This window comes from Oryctolagus cuniculus, chromosome 10 (genome assembly GCF_051225735.1).
Source record: "Oryctolagus cuniculus isolate XC-2025 breed Fujian yellow rabbit chromosome 10, ASM5122573v1, whole genome shotgun sequence".
NCBI lineage: Eukaryota > Metazoa > Chordata > Mammalia > Lagomorpha > Leporidae > Oryctolagus > Oryctolagus cuniculus.
Genome location: NC_142876.1, coordinates 74,120,692 through 74,136,341, shown reverse-complemented (window position 1 = coordinate 74,136,341; position 15,650 = coordinate 74,120,692). Strand labels below are relative to the sequence as shown.

The following is a 15,650-nucleotide window of genomic DNA, read 5'->3' as shown; positions in this document are numbered from 1 at the left end:
CGGGCTGGGGCTGCCAGGTGGAGGGGTCGGGCTTCTGCCCCCTGCTGGAGCTGCGTTGGGGGTCGCAGGGGTCCCGGCGTGCGGGCTGGCGGATGGGGGCGTGGCTAGGCAGCCAGCCAAAGGCGAGCAAAAGGGGAGGGTGCCGCGGGGCAAAAGCCTACAGCACCCGGTATTCCCAGGCGGTCTCCCATCCAAGTACTAACCAGGCCCGACCCTGCTTAGCTTCCGAGATCAGACGAGATCGGGCGCGTTCAGGGTGGTATGGCCGTAGACGCCAGAGGCCGCCTCCAGGCCCCTCTTGAGTGCGCGCCCGCACAGCCGCCGCCGCCGCCGCCGCCGCCTCCTCCTCCTCCTCCTGCCCGCTCCCCGCTCTCACTCCCATTCCCATTCCCATTCCCATTCCCATTCCCACTCCCGCTGCCGCTTCTCCTCCGCCTCCTCCCTCTTTTCTCTTCTCTTCTCTTCTCCTCCTCCCCCCCCTCCTCCTCAGCCGCCCTCCGCCTAGCCCTGCACCAGTGCCCGAACTCCAGCCCTCCGCCTGCCCAGCCCAGGACCTGCAGCACCGGGCGCCCAGTCGGCACGCTGCCGCCAAGCCAAGGGGAGCCAACCTCCTCCGGCTGCCGCTGGCCACAGGGAACTCCTACTCTCTCTTTCTAGGCCGGATCCCCTGCCTGCCGCCATCGCCCAGCCACACGCCAGCCGTGCCCGGCAGCCTCCACGCCTGCCCAGGGCTGCGCCCCGCGGCTCGCGGGTCCCGGCACCAGGGGGTTCGGCGCCCCACACCACCGCGGCCCGGGCCTTCCCTCCTACCCGGCCGCCAGCAGCCCCCCCACCGCTGACGCACAGGTCGCCCGCCCTCCCCCGGCACGGCCGCCGCGCCTCCACACACTCCCACGCCGCGAGGACAGCTGAGGGCCTGGGGACCCTTGTCCCCGCTCGGTCACGGGGGCCCAAGTGGGGCAGCAGGTCGGGAAGGAGGGCGGCAGCGCACGGAATCACCCCCGCCGCACGCTCGCGTGGGCACTCACACACACACACACACACACACACACACGCCTACACAAGGGGCACACAGTCGCACACCCCGACACCCTTCGTGGCACAGAGGGATTTCCGTCCTCAGCGCCCGTTCCCTCACGGGAGGGTGGGGCGCTTCAGCGCGACCCGCACCCTCCAGCCCGGCAGCCAGTTCGAGACTGTCGCTCCCCCTCTTCATGGAGGAACGACACAGGACCCTGCGCTGTTCTTTCGTCTGCTCGGCCCTCCCCGGGTTTGCTGCTGGTTCTTCCCGGGTTGGCTACCGTCCCTTCCACCTCCGTGGAAGGGCGGTTCCCCCTGCCACATTCCCCACTTCCGCGGGGGAGCGGCACACCGCCGGCCGGCCGGCCGGCTCTCTCGGGGGCTGCACAGGTGTTCCCCTTAGATGTTCCTGGTGCATGTTGTCTCTCTCCTCCTTTATAGTCCTCTTCCGCCAATCCCAACTCGGCTGCCCACACGCCAAGTACGCTGCTCTCCTCCAATCAGGAGCAGGATCAGCTCCTGGAGGTCATCACTCAAGTTGGCAAGAGGCAGCTGCATAGAAGCTGTTTTCTCCTCTCCCAGCGCCATATTGTGGGAGAGCAGATGCATAGAATAAGTCTTAATTCCAGTAACTCAGTCCAATCCGAGTTGCTCCCCACAGAGACCACAGGCTGTGTGCTGCCTGCCTGCCACGGACCCTCTGTCCCGGGGAGGTCCTGTGGGCACGCAGCCTGTGGCCGCGGGTCTCTGCCTGGCCTGCCAAAAGGGTGCCCCGTTTGGATGCTGTGTGAGTCAGGGCTGATGGGGGAGAGGGGGACAGAGAGAGGAGAGAGAGACAGAGAGAGAGAGAGAAAGAGAGAGAGACGTGTAGGTGTTGGTGTAAGTCAGAGACAGAGGGAGAGGGTGCCTGTATTGCCTGCGAGGCTTGGAGTGGGGTCCCTCCTTTGCGCTCTGGAGGGCTTCCGCGGCTGTGGCGCGTGGCCGCCGCACGGCCAGGTGGCGCAGAGGGCCCGCGGGTTGGGCTGCGCGAGGCACCGGGCCCTGAGTGGTGGGCAACCGCGCCCTGGCGTCGTCTTCGGGCGGTGGTCGTGGTCGTGGTCGTGGTCACAGTCATTGGGCTCCCTGGGAGACAGGAGCCCGGGAGGGGCGGTGGGAGTGCAGGTGCCGGGAGCTGCTGGTGCGGCGGGCTGCGGGGTTGGGGCGGCCGGCAGGGGAGCGCCCTGGCGGGCGGTGAGTCGCTGGTTTGGGGTTGGAGGGGGCGCGCTGGATGGCGCGGGGCGTGGCCTGTGTCCCGGGGTGGGCCCCGGGGTTGGCGGTGGGGCTGCGGCAGCCGGGGACAGCTGGCCGGCCCGCCCGTGCCCGTGCCCGTGCCCGTGCCCGTGCCCGTGCCCGTGCCCGTGCCCAGGCCCAGGCCCAGGCCCAGGCCCGAGGCGCGGGCGGGCTGGGGCTGCCAGGTGGAGGGGTCGGGCTTCTGCCCCCTGCTGGAGCTGCGTTGGGGGTCGCAGGGGTCCCGGCGTGCGGGCTGGCGGATGGGGGCGTGGCTAGGCAGCCAGCCAAAGGCGAGCAAAAGGGGAGGGTGCCGCGGGGCAAAAGCCTACAGCACCCGGTATTCCCAGGCGGTCTCCCATCCAAGTACTAACCAGGCCCGACCCTGCTTAGCTTCCGAGATCAGACGAGATCGGGCGCGTTCAGGGTGGTATGGCCGTAGACGCCAGAGGCCGCCTCCAGGCCCCTCTTGAGTGCGCGCCCGCACAGCCGCCGCCGCCGCCGCCGCCGCCTCCTCCTCCTCCTCCTGCCCGCTCCCCGCTCCCCGCTCTCACTCCCATTCCCATTCCCATTCCCACTCCCGCTCCCGCTCCCGCTGCCGCTTCTCCTCCGCCTCCTCCCTCTTTTCTCTTCTCTTCTCTTCTCCTCCTCCCCCCCCTCCTCCTCAGCCGCCCTCCGCCTAGCCCTGCACCAGTGCCCGAACTCCAGCCCTCCGCCTGCCCAGCCCAGGACCTGCAGCACCGGGCGCCCAGTCGGCACGCTGCCGCCAAGCCAAGGGGAGCCAACCTCCTCCGGCTGCCGCTGGCCACAGGGAACTCCTACTCTCTCTTTCTAGGCCGGATCCCCTGCCTGCCGCCATCGCCCAGCCACACGCCAGCCGTGCCCGGCAGCCTCCACGCCTGCCCAGGGCTGCGCCCCGCGGCTCGCGGGTCCCGGCACCAGGGGGTTCGGCGCCCCACACCACCGCGGCCCGGGCCTTCCCTCCTACCCGGCCGCCAGCAGCCCCCCCACCGCTGACGCACAGGTCGCCCGCCCTCCCCCGGCACGGCCGCCGCGCCTCCACACACTCCCACGCCGCGAGGACAGCTGAGGGCCTGGGGACCCTTGTCCCCGCTCGGTCACGGGGGCCCAAGTGGGGCAGCAGGTCGGGAAGGAGGGCGGCAGCGCACGGAATCACCCCCGCCGCACGCTCGCGTGGGCACTCACACACACACACACACACACACACACGCCTACACAAGGGGCACACAGTCGCACACCCCGACACCCTTCGTGGCACAGAGGGATTTCCGTCCTCAGCGCCCGTTCCCTCACGGGAGGGTGGGGCGCTTCAGCGCGACCCGCACCCTCCAGCCCGGCAGCCAGTTCGAGACTGTCGCTCCCCCTCTTCATGGAGGAACGACACAGGACCCTGCGCTGTTCTTTCGTCTGCTCGGCCCTCCCCGGGTTTGCTGCTGGTTCTTCCCGGGTTGGCTACCGTCCCTTCCACCTCCGTGGAAGGGCGGTTCCCCCTGCCACATTCCCCACTTCCGCGGGGGAGCGGCACACCGCCGGCCGGCCGGCCGGCTCTCTCGGGGGCTGCACAGGTGTTCCCCTTAGATGTTCCTGGTGCATGTTGTCTCTCTCCTCCTTTATAGTCCTCTTCCGCCAATCCCAACTCGGCTGCCCACACGCCAAGTACGCTGCTCTCCTCCAATCAGGAGCAGGATCAGCTCCTGGAGGTCATCACTCAAGTTGGCAAGAGGCAGCTGCATAGAAGCTGTTTTCTCCTCTCCCAGCGCCATATTGTGGGAGAGCAGATGCATAGAATAAGTCTTAATTCCAGTAACTCAGTCCAATCCGAGTTGCTCCCCACAGAGACCACAGGCTGTGTGCTGCCTGCCTGCCACGGACCCTCTGTCCCGGGGAGGTCCTGTGGGCACGCAGCCTGTGGCCGCGGGTCTCTGCCTGGCCTGCCAAAAGGGTGCCCCGTTTGGATGCTGTGTGAGTCAGGGCTGATGGGGGAGAGGGGGACAGAGAGAGGAGAGAGAGACAGAGAGAGAGAGAGAAAGAGAGAGAGACGTGTAGGTGTTGGTGTAAGTCAGAGACAGAGGGAGAGGGTGCCTGTATTGCCTGCGAGGCTTGGAGTGGGGTCCCTCCTTTGCGCTCTGGAGGGCTTCCGCGGCTGTGGCGCGTGGCCGCCGCACGGCCAGGTGGCGCAGAGGGCCCGCGGGTTGGGCTGCGCGAGGCACCGGGCCCTGAGTGGTGGGCAACCGCGCCCTGGCGTCGTCTTCGGGCGGTGGTCGTGGTCGTGGTCGTGGTCACAGTCATTGGGCTCCCTGGGAGACAGGAGCCCGGGAGGGGCGGTGGGAGTGCAGGTGCCGGGAGCTGCTGGTGCGGCGGGCTGCGGGGTTGGGGCGGCCGGCAGGGGAGCGCCCTGGCGGGCGGTGAGTCGCTGGTTTGGGGTTGGAGGGGGCGCGCTGGATGGCGCGGGGCGTGGCCTGTGTCCCGGGGTGGGCCCCGGGGTTGGCGGTGGGGCTGCGGCAGCCGGGGACAGCTGGCCGGCCCACCCGTGCCCGTGCCCGTGCCCGTGCCCGTGCCCGTGCCCAGGCCCAGGCCCAGGCCCAGGCCCAGGCCCGAGGCGCGGGCGGGCTGGGGCTGCCAGGTGGAGGGGTCGGGCTTCTGCCCCCTGCTGGAGCTGCGTTGGGGGTCGCAGGGGTCCCGGCGTGCGGGCTGGCGGATGGGGGCGTGGCTAGGCAGCCAGCCAAAGGCGAGCAAAAGGGGAGGGTGCCGCGGGGCAAAAGCCTACAGCACCCGGTATTCCCAGGCGGTCTCCCATCCAAGTACTAACCAGGCCCGACCCTGCTTAGCTTCCGAGATCAGACGAGATCGGGCGCGTTCAGGGTGGTATGGCCGTAGACGCCAGAGGCCGCCTCCAGGCCCCTCTTGAGTGCGCGCCCGCACAGCCGCCGCCGCCGCCGCCGCCGCCTCCTCCTCCTCCTCCTGCCCGCTCCCCGCTCTCACTCCCATTCCCATTCCCATTCCCATTCCCATTCCCGCTCCCGCTCCCGCTGCCGCTCCCGCTGCCGCTTCTCCTCCGCCTCCTCCCTCTTTTCTCTTCTCTTCTCTTCTCCTCCTCCCCCCCCCCTCCTCAGCCGCCCTCCGCCTAGCCCTGCACCAGTGCCCGAACTCCAGCCCTCCGCCTGCCCAGCCCAGGACCTGCAGCACCGGGCACCCAGTCGGCACGCTGCCGCCAAGCCAAGGGGAGCCAACCTCCTCCGGCTGCCGCTGGCCACAGGGAACTCCTACTCTCTCTTTCTAGGCCGGATCCCCTGCCTGCCGCCATCGCCCAGCCACACGCCAGCCGTGCCCGGCAGCCTCCACGCCTGCCCAGGGCTGCGCCCCGCGGCTCGCGGGTCCCGGCACCAGGGGTTTCGGCGCCCCACACCACCGCGGCCCGGGCCTTCCCTCCTACCCGGCCGCCAGCAGCCCCCCCACCGCTGACGCACAGGTCGCCCGCCCTCCCCCGGCACGGCCGCCGCGCCTCCACACACTCCCACGCCGCGAGGACAGCTGAGGGCCTGGGGACCCTTGTCCCCGCTCGGTCACGGGGGCCCAAGTGGGGCAGCAGGTCGGGAAGGAGGGCAGCAGCGCACGGAATCACCCCCGCCGCACGCTCGCGTGGGCACTCACACACACACACACACACACACACACGCCTACACAAGGGGCACACAGTCGCACACCCCGACACCCTTCGTGGCACAGAGGGATTTCCGTCCTCAGCGCCCGTTCCCTCACGGGAGGGTGGGGCGCTTCAGCGCGACCCGCACCCTCCAGCCCGGCAGCCAGTTCGAGACTGTCGCTCCCCCTCTTCATGGAGGAACGACACAGGACCCTGCGCTGTTCTTTCGTCTGCTCGGCCCTCCCCGGGTTTGCTGCTGGTTCTTCCCGGGTTGGCTACCGTCCCTTCCACCTCCGTGGAAGGGCGGTTCCCCCTGCCACATTCCCCACTTCCGCGGGGGAGCGGCACACCGCCGGCCGGCCGGCCGGCTCTCTCGGGGGCTGCACAGGTGTTCCCCTTAGATGTTCCTGGTGCATGTTGTCTCTCTCCTCCTTTATAGTCCTCTTCCGCCAATCCCAACTCGGCTGCCCACACGCCAAGTACGCTGCTCTCCTCCAATCAGGAGCAGGATCAGCTCCTGGAGGTCATCACTCAAGTTGGCAAGAGGCAGCTGCATAGAAGCTGTTTTCTCCTCTCCCAGCGCCATATTGTGGGAGAGCAGATGCATAGAATAAGTCTTAATTCCAGTAACTCAGTCCAATCCGAGTTGCTCCCCACAGAGACCACAGGCTGTGTGCTGCCTGCCTGCCACGGACCCTCTGTCCCGGGGAGGTCCTGTGGGCACGCAGCCTGTGGCCGCGGGTCTCTGCCTGGCCTGCCAAAAGGGTGCCCCGTTTGGATGCTGTGTGAGTCAGGGCTGATGGGGGAGAGGGGGACAGAGAGAGGAGAGAGAGACAGAGAGAGAGAGAGAAAGAGAGAGAGACGTGTAGGTGTTGGTGTAAGTCAGAGACAGAGGGAGAGGGTGCCTGTATTGCCTGCGAGGCTTGGTGTGGGGTCCCTCCTTTGCGCTCTGGAGGGCTTCCGCGGCTGTGGCGCGTGGCCGCCGCACGGCCAGGTGGCGCAGAGGGCCCGCGGGTTGGGCTGCGCGAGGCACCGGGCCCTGAGTGGTGGGCAACCGCGCCCTGGCGTCGTCTTCGGGCGGTGGTCGTGGTCGTGGTCGTGGTCACAGTCATTGGGCTCCCTGGGAGACAGGAGCCCGGGAGGGGCGGTGGGAGTGCAGGTGCCGGGAGCTGCTGGTGCGGCGGGCTGCGGGGTTGGGGCGGCCGGCAGGGGAGCGCCCTGGCGGGCGGTGAGTCGCTGGTTTGGGGTTGGAGGGGGCGCGCTGGATGGCGCGGGGCGTGGCCTGTGTCCCGGGGTGGGCCCCGGGGTTGGCGGTGGGGCTGCGGCAGCCGGGGACAGCTGGCCGGCCCGCCCGTGCCCGTGCCCGTGCCCGTGCCCGTGCCCAGGCCCAGGCCCAGGCCCAGGCCCAGGCCCGAGGCGCGGGCGGGCTGGGGCTGCCAGGTGGAGGGGTCGGGCTTCTGCCCCCTGCTGGAGCTGCGTTGGGGGTCGCAGGGGTCCCGGCGTGCGGGCTGGCGGATGGGGGCGTGGCTAGGCAGCCAGCCAAAGGCGAGCAAAAGGGGAGGGTGCCGCGGGGCAAAAGCCTACAGCACCCGGTATTCCCAGGCGGTCTCCCATCCAAGTACTAACCAGGCCCGACCCTGCTTAGCCTCCGAGATCAGACGAGATCGGGCGCGTTCAGGGTGGTATGGCCGTAGACGCCAGAGGCCGCCTCCAGGCCCCTCTTGAGTGCGCGCCCGCACAGCCGCCGCCGCCGCCGCCGCCGCCGCCGCCGCCTCCTCCTCCTCCTCCTGCCCGCTCCCCGCTCCCCGCTCTCACTCCCATTCCCATTCCCATTCCCATTCCCATTCCCATTCCCATTCCCATTCCCATTCCCGCTCCCGCTCCCGCTCCCGCTCCCGCTGCCGCTTCTCCTCCGCCTCCTCCCTCTTTTCTCTTCTCTTCTCTTCTCCTCCTCCCCCCCCTCCTCCTCAGCCGCCCTCCGCCTAGCCCTGCACCAGTGCCCGAACTCCAGCCCTCCGCCTGCCCAGCCCAGGACCTGCAGCACCGGGCGCCCAGTCGGCACGCTGCCGCCAAGCCAAGGGGAGCCAACCTCCTCCGGCTGCCGCTGGCCACAGGGAACTCCTACTCTCTCTTTCTAGGCCGGATCCCCTGCCTGCCGCCATCGCCCAGCCACACGCCAGCCGTGCCCGGCAGCCTCCACGCCTGCCCAGGGCTGCGCCCCGTGGCTCGCGGGTCCCGGCACCAGGGGGTTCGGCGCCCCACACCACCGCGGCCCGGGCCTTCCCTCCTACCCGGCCGCCAGCAGCCCCCCCACCGCTGACGCACAGGTCGCCCGCCCTCCCCCGGCACGGCCGCCGCGCCTCCACACACTCCCACGCCGTGAGGACAGCTGAGGGCCTGGGGACCCTTGTCCCCGCTCGGTCACGGGGGCCCAAGTGGGGCAGCAGGTCGGGAAGGAGGGCGGCAGCGTACGGAATCACCCCCGCCGCACGCTCGCGTGGGCACTCACACACACACACACACACACACACGCCTACACAAGGGGCACACAGTCGCACACCCCGACACCCTTCGTGGCACAGAGGGATTTCCGTCCTCAGCGCCCGTTCCCTCACGGGAGGGTGGGGCGCTTCAGCGCGACCCGCACCCTCCAGCCCGGCAGCCAGTTCGAGACCACAGGCTGTGTGCTGCCTGCCTGCCACGGACCCTCTGTCCCGGGGAGGTCCTGTGGGCACGCAGCCTGTGGCCGCGGGTCTCTGCCTGGCCTGCCAAAAGGGTGCCCCGTTTGGATGCTGTGTGAGTCAGGGCTGATGGGGGAGAGGGGGACAGAGAGAGGAGAGAGAGACAGAGAGAGAGAGAGAAAGAGAGAGAGACGTGTAGGTGTTGGTGTAAGTCAGAGACAGAGGGAGAGGGTGCCTGTATTGCCTGCGAGGCTTGGTGTGGGGTCCCTCCTTTGCGCTCTGGAGGGCTTCCGCGGCTGTGGCGCGTGGCCGCCGCACGGCCAGGTGGCGCAGAGGGCCCGCGGGTTGGGCTGCGCGAGGCACCGGGCCCTGAGTGGTGGGCAACCGCGCCCTGGCGTCGTCTTCGGGCGGTGGTCGTGGTCGTGGTCGTGGTCACAGTCATTGGGCTCCCTGGGAGACAGGAGCCCGGGAGGGGCGGTGGGAGTGCAGGTGCCGGGAGCTGCTGGTGCGGCGGGCTGCGGGGTTGGGGCGGCCGGCAGGGGAGCGCCCTGGCGGGCGGTGAGTCGCTGGTTTGGGGTTGGAGGGGGCGCGCTGGATGGCGCGGGGCGTGGCCTGTGTCCCGGGGTGGGCCCCGGGGTTGGCGGTGGGGCTGCGGCAGCCGGGGACAGCTGGCCGGCCCGCCCGTGCCCGTGCCCGTGCCCGTGCCCGTGCCCGTGCCCAGGCCCAGGCCCAGGCCCAGGCCCAGGCCCAGGCCCGAGGCGCGGGCGGGCTGGGGCTGCCAGGTGGAGGGGTCGGGCTTCTGCCCCCTGCTGGAGCTGCGTTGGGGGTCGCAGGGGTCCCGGCGTGCGGGCTGGCGGATGGGGGCGTGGCTAGGCAGCCAGCCAAAGGCGAGCAAAAGGGGAGGGTGCCGCGGGGCAAAAGCCTACAGCACCCGGTATTCCCAGGCGGTCTCCCATCCAAGTACTAACCAGGCCCGACCCTGCTTAGCTTCCGAGATCAGACGAGATCGGGCGCGTTCAGGGTGGTATGGCCGTAGACGCCAGAGGCCGCCTCCAGGCCCCTCTTGAGTGCGCGCCCGCACAGCCGCCGCCGCCGCCGCCGCCGCCTCCTCCTCCTCCTCCTGCCCGCTCCCCGCTCTCACTCCCATTCCCATTCCCATTCCCATTCCCATTCCCATTCCCATTCCCGCTCCCGCTCCCGCTCCCGCTCCCGCTGCCGCTTCTCCTCCGCCTCCTCCCTCTTTTCTCTTCTCTTCTCTTCTCCTCCTCCCCCCCCTCCTCCTCAGCCGCCCTCCGCCTAGCCCTGCACCAGTGCCCGAACTCCAGCCCTCCGCCTGCCCAGCCCAGGACCTGCAGCACCGGGCGCCCAGTCGGCACGCTGCCGCCAAGCCAAGGGGAGCCAACCTCCTCCGGCTGCCGCTGGCCACAGGGAACTCCTACTCTCTCTTTCTAGGCCGGATCCCCTGCCTGCCGCCATCGCCCAGCCACACGCCAGCCGTGCCCGGCAGCCTCCACGCCTGCCCAGGGCTGCGCCCCGCGGCTCGCGGGTCCCGGCACCAGGGGGTTCGGCGCCCCACACCACCGCGGCCCGGGCCTTCCCTCCTACCCGGCCGCCAGCAGCCCCCCCACCGCTGACGCACAGGTCGCCCGCCCTCCCCCGGCACGGCCGCCGCGCCTCCACACACTCCCACGCCGCGAGGACAGCTGAGGGCCTGGGGACCCTTGTCCCCGCTCGGTCACGGGGGCCCAAGTGGGGCAGCAGGTCGGGAAGGAGGGCGGCAGCGCACGGAATCACCCCCGCCGCACGCTCGCGTGGGCACTCACACACACACACACACACACACACACGCCTACACAAGGGGCACACAGTCGCACACCCCGACACCCTTCGTGGCACAGAGGGATTTCCGTCCTCAGCGCCCGTTCCCTCACGGGAGGGTGGGGCGCTTCAGCGCGACCCGCACCCTCCAGCCCGGCAGCCAGTTCGAGACTGTCGCTCCCCCTCTTCATGGAGGAACGACACAGGACCCTGCGCTGTTCTTTCGTCTGCTCGGCCCTCCCCGGGTTTGCTGCTGGTTCTTCCCGGGTTGGCTACCGTCCCTTCCACCTCCGTGGAAGGGCGGTTCCCCCTGCCACATTCCCCACTTCCGCGGGGGAGCGGCACACCGCCGGCCGGCCGGCCGGCTCTCTCGGGGGCTGCACAGGTGTTCCCCTTAGATGTTCCTGGTGCATGTTGTCTCTCTCCTCCTTTATAGTCCTCTTCCGCCAATCCCAACTCGGCTGCCCACACGCCAAGTACGCTGCTCTCCTCCAATCAGGAGCAGGATCAGCTCCTGGAGGTCATCACTCAAGTTGGCAAGAGGCAGCTGCATAGAAGCTGTTTTCTCCTCTCCCAGCGCCATATTGTGGGAGAGCAGATGCATAGAATAAGTCTTAATTCCAGTAACTCAGTCCAATCCGAGTTGCTCCCCACAGAGACCACAGGCTGTGTGCTGCCTGCCTGCCACGGACCCTCTGTCCCGGGGAGGTCCTGTGGGCACGCAGCCTGTGGCCGCGGGTCTCTGCCTGGCCTGCCAAAAGGGTGCCCCGTTTGGATGCTGTGTGAGTCAGGGCTGATGGGGGAGAGGGGGACAGAGAGAGGAGAGAGAGACAGAGAGAGAGAGAGAAAGAGAGAGAGACGTGTAGGTGTTGGTGTAAGTCAGAGACAGAGGGAGAGGGTGCCTGTATTGCCTGCGAGGCTTGGTGTGGGGTCCCTCCTTTGCGCTCTGGAGGGCTTCCGCGGCTGTGGCGCGTGGCCGCCGCACGGCCAGGTGGCGCAGAGGGCCCGCGGGTTGGGCTGCGCGAGGCACCGGGCCCTGAGTGGTGGGCAACCGCGCCCTGGCGTCGTCTTCGGGCGGTGGTCGTGGTCGTGGTCGTGGTCACAGTCATTGGGCTCCCTGGGAGACAGGAGCCCGGGAGGGGCGGTGGGAGTGCAGGTGCCGGGAGCTGCTGGTGCGGCGGGCTGCGGGGTTGGGGCGGCCGGCAGGGGAGCGCCCTGGCGGGCGGTGAGTCGCTGGTTTGGGGTTGGAGGGGGCGCGCTGGATGGCGCGGGGCGTGGCCTGTGTCCCGGGGTGGGCCCCGGGGTTGGCGGTGGGGCTGCGGCAGCCGGGGACAGCTGGCCGGCCCGCCCGTGCCCGTGCCCGTGCCCGTGCCCGTGCCCAGGCCCAGGCCCAGGCCCAGGCCCAGGCCCGAGGCGCGGGCGGGCTGGGGCTGCCAGGTGGAGGGGTCGGGCTTCTGCCCCCTGCTGGAGCTGCGTTGGGGGTCGCAGGGGTCCCGGCGTGCGGGCTGGCGGATGGGGGCGTGGCTAGGCAGCCAGCCAAAGGCGAGCAAAAGGGGAGGGTGCCGCGGGGCAAAAGCCTACAGCACCCGGTATTCCCAGGCGGTCTCCCATCCAAGTACTAACCAGGCCCGACCCTGCTTAGCTTCCGAGATCAGACGAGATCGGGCGCGTTCAGGGTGGTATGGCCGTAGACGCCAGAGGCCGCCTCCAGGCCCCTCTTGAGTGCGCGCCCGCACAGCCGCCGCCGCCGCCGCCGCCGCCGCCGCCGCCGCCTCCTCTTCCTGCCCGCTCCCCGCTCTCACTCCCATTCCCATTCCCATTCCCACTCCCGCTCCCGCTCCCGCTGCCGCTTCTCCTCCGCCTCCTCCCTCTTTTCTCTTCTCTTCTCTTCTCCTCCTCCCCCCCCTCCTCCTCAGCCGCCCTCCGCCTAGCCCTGCACCAGTGCCCGAACTCCAGCCCTCCGCCTGCCCAGCCCAGGACCTGCAGCACCGGGCGCCCAGTCGGCACGCTGCCGCCAAGCCAAGGGGAGCCAACCTCCTCCGGCTGCCGCTGGCCACAGGGAACTCCTACTCTCTCTTTCTAGGCCGGATCCCCTGCCTGCCGCCATCGCCCAGCCACACGCCAGCCGTGCCCGGCAGCCTCCACGCCTGCCCAGGGCTGCGCCCCGCGGCTCGCGGGTCCCGGCACCAGGGGGTTCGGCGCCCCACACCACCGCGGCCCGGGCCTTCCCTCCTACCCGGCCGCCAGCAGCCCCCCACCGCTGACGCACAGGTCGCCCGCCCTCCCCCGGCACGGCCGCCGCGCCTCCACACACTCCCACGCCGCGAGGACAGCTGAGGGCCTGGGGACCCTTGTCCCCGCTCGGTCACGGGGGCCCAAGTGGGGCAGCAGGTCGGGAAGGAGGGCGGCAGCGTACGGAATCACCCCCGCCGCACGCTCGCGTGGGCACTCACACACACACACACACACACACACACGCCTACACAAGGGGCACACAGTCGCACACCCCGACACCCTTCGTGGCACAGAGGGATTTCCGTCCTCAGCGCCCGTTCCCTCACGGGAGGGTGGGGCGCTTCAGCGCGACCCGCACCCTCCAGCCCGGCAGCCAGTTCGAGACCACAGGCTGTGTGCTGCCTGCCTGCCACGGACCCTCTGTCCCGGGGAGGTCCTGTGGGCACGCAGCCTGTGGCCGCGGGTCTCTGCCTGGCCTGCCAAAAGGGTGCCCCGTTTGGATGCTGTGTGAGTCAGGGCTGATGGGGGAGAGGGGGACAGAGAGAGGAGAGAGAGACAGAGAGAGAGAGAGAAAGAGAGAGAGACGTGTAGGTGTTGGTGTAAGTCAGAGACAGAGGGAGAGGGTGCCTGTATTGCCTGCGAGGCTTGGTGTGGGGTCCCTCCTTTGCGCTCTGGAGGGCTTCCGCGGCTGTGGCGCGTGGCCGCCGCACGGCCAGGTGGCGCAGAGGGCCCGCGGGTTGGGCTGCGCGAGGCACCGGGCCCTGAGTGGTGGGCAACCGCGCCCTGGCGTCGTCTTCGGGCGGTGGTCGTGGTCGTGGTCGTGGTCACAGTCATTGGGCTCCCTGGGAGACAGGAGCCCGGGAGGGGCGGTGGGAGTGCAGGTGCCGGGAGCTGCTGGTGCGGCGGGCTGCGGGGTTGGGGCGGCCGGCAGGGGAGCGCCCTGGCGGGCGGTGAGTCGCTGGTTTGGGGTTGGAGGGGGCGCGCTGGATGGCGCGGGGCGTGGCCTGTGTCCCGGGGTGGGCCCCGGGGTTGGCGGTGGGGCTGCGGCAGCCGGGGACAGCTGGCCGGCCCGCCCGTGCCCGTGCCCGTGCCCGTGCCCGTGCCCAGGCCCAGGCCCAGGCCCAGGCCCAGGCCCGAGGCGCGGGCGGGCTGGGGCTGCCAGGTGGAGGGGTCGGGCTTCTACCCCTGCTGGAGCTGCGTTGGGGGTCGCAGGGGTCCCGGCGTGCGGGCTGGCGGATGGGGGCGTGGCTAGGCAGCCAGCCAAAGGCGAGCAAAAGGGGAGGGTGCCGCGGGGCAAAAGCCTACAGCACCCGGTATTCCCAGGCGGTCTCCCATCCAAGTACTAACCAGGCCCGACCCTGCTTAGCTTCCGAGATCAGACGAGATCGGGCGCGTTCAGGGTGGTATGGCCGTAGACGCCAGAGGCCGCCTCCAGGCCCCTCTTGAGTGCGCGCCCGCACAGCCGCCGCCGCCGCCGCCGCCGCCGCCGCCGCCGCCTCCTCTTCCTGCCCGCTCCCCGCTCTCACTCCCATTCCCATTCCCATTCCCACTCCCGCTCCCGCTCCCGCTGCCGCTTCTCCTCCGCCTCCTCCCTCTTTTCTCTTCTCTTCTCTTCTCCTCCTCCCCCCCCTCCTCCTCAGCCGCCCTCCGCCTAGCCCTGCACCAGTGCCCGAACTCCAGCCCTCCGCCTGCCCAGCCCAGGACCTGCAGCACCGGGCGCCCAGTCGGCACGCTGCCGCCAAGCCAAGGGGAGCCAACCTCCTCCGGCTGCCGCTGGCCACAGGGAACTCCTACTCTCTCTTTCTAGGCCGGATCCCCTGCCTGCCGCCATCGCCCAGCCACACGCCAGCCGTGCCCGGCAGCCTCCACGCCTGCCCAGGGCTGCGCCCCGCGGCTCGCGGGTCCCGGCACCAGGGGGTTCGGCGCCCCACACCACCGCGGCCCGGGCCTTCCCTCCTACCCGGCCGCCAGCAGCCCCCCCACCGCTGACGCACAGGTCGCCCGCCCTCCCCCGGCACGGCCGCCGCGCCTCCACACACTCCCACGCCGCGAGGACAGCTGAGGGCCTGGGGACCCTTGTCCCCGCTCGGTCACGGGGGCCCAAGTGGGGCAGCAGGTCGGGAAGGAGGGCGGCAGCGTACGGAATCACCCCCGCCGCACGCTCGCGTGGGCACTCACACACACACACACACACACACACACGCCTACACAAGGGGCACACAGTCGCACACCCCGACACCCTTCGTGGCACAGAGGGATTTCCGTCCTCAGCGCCCGTTCCCTCACGGGAGGGTGGGGCGCTTCAGCGCGACCCGCACCCTCCAGCCCGGCAGCCAGTTCGAGACCACAGGCTGTGTGCTGCCTGCCTGCCACGGACCCTCTGTCCCGGGGAGGTCCTGTGGGCACGCAGCCTGTGGCCGCGGGTCTCTGCCTGGCCTGCCAAAAGGGTGCCCCGTTTGGATGCTGTGTGAGTCAGGGCTGATGGGGGAGAGGGGGACAGAGAGAGGAGAGAGAGACAGAGAGAGAGAGAGAAAGAGAGAGAGACGTGTAGGTGTTGGTGTAAGTCAGAGACAGAGGGAGAGGGTGCCTGTATTGCCTGCGAGGCTTGGTGTGGGGTCCCTCCTTTGCGCTCTGGAGGGCTTCCGCGGCTGTGGCGCGTGGCCGCCGCACGGCCAGGTGGCGCAGAGGGCCCGCGGGTTGGGCTGCGCGAGGCACCGGGCCCTGAGTGGTGGGCAACCGCGCCCTGGCGTCGTCTTCGGGCGGTGGTCGTGGTCGTGGTCGTGGTCACAGTCATTGGGCTCCCTGGGAGACAGGAGCCCGGGAGGGGCGGTGGGAGTGCAGGTGCCGGGAGCTGCTGGTGCGGCGGGCTGCGGGGTTGGGGCGGCCGGCAGGGGAGCGCCCTGGCGGGCGGTGAGTCGCTGGTTTGGGGTTGGAGGGGGCGCGCTGGATGGCGCGGGGCGTGGCCT

General features: G+C 70.3%; 7 non-coding genes across 7 annotated transcripts; all 7 read right to left on the bottom strand.

Annotated features, from left to right (window-relative positions):
- Window positions 1-154: 154 nt before the first annotated feature.
- LOC149124048 (5S ribosomal RNA) lies at window positions 155-273 on the bottom strand. Its single transcript, XR_016215269.1, has one exon. It is a non-coding gene; the product is annotated as a 5S ribosomal RNA (ribosomal RNA).
- Window positions 274-2,611: 2,338 nt separating this feature from the next.
- LOC149124047 (5S ribosomal RNA) lies at window positions 2,612-2,730 on the bottom strand. Its single transcript, XR_016215268.1, has one exon. It is a non-coding gene; the product is annotated as a 5S ribosomal RNA (ribosomal RNA).
- Window positions 2,731-5,067: 2,337 nt separating this feature from the next.
- Window positions 5,068-5,186, bottom strand: LOC149124046 (5S ribosomal RNA). The gene has a single exon (XR_016215267.1). It is a non-coding gene; the product is annotated as a 5S ribosomal RNA (ribosomal RNA).
- A 2,341-nt stretch (window positions 5,187-7,527) lies between these two features.
- Window positions 7,528-7,646, bottom strand: LOC149124045 (5S ribosomal RNA). The gene has a single exon (XR_016215631.1). It is a non-coding gene; the product is annotated as a 5S ribosomal RNA (ribosomal RNA).
- Window positions 7,647-9,550: 1,904 nt separating this feature from the next.
- LOC149124044 (5S ribosomal RNA) lies at window positions 9,551-9,669 on the bottom strand. Its single transcript, XR_016215266.1, has one exon. It is a non-coding gene; the product is annotated as a 5S ribosomal RNA (ribosomal RNA).
- A 2,354-nt stretch (window positions 9,670-12,023) lies between these two features.
- LOC149124043 (5S ribosomal RNA) lies at window positions 12,024-12,142 on the bottom strand. Its single transcript, XR_016215265.1, has one exon. It is a non-coding gene; the product is annotated as a 5S ribosomal RNA (ribosomal RNA).
- Window positions 12,143-13,982: 1,840 nt separating this feature from the next.
- On the bottom strand, window positions 13,983-14,101 carry LOC149124042 (5S ribosomal RNA). Its single transcript, XR_016215264.1, has one exon. It is a non-coding gene; the product is annotated as a 5S ribosomal RNA (ribosomal RNA).
- Between the last annotated feature and the right edge of the window lie 1,549 nt (window positions 14,102-15,650).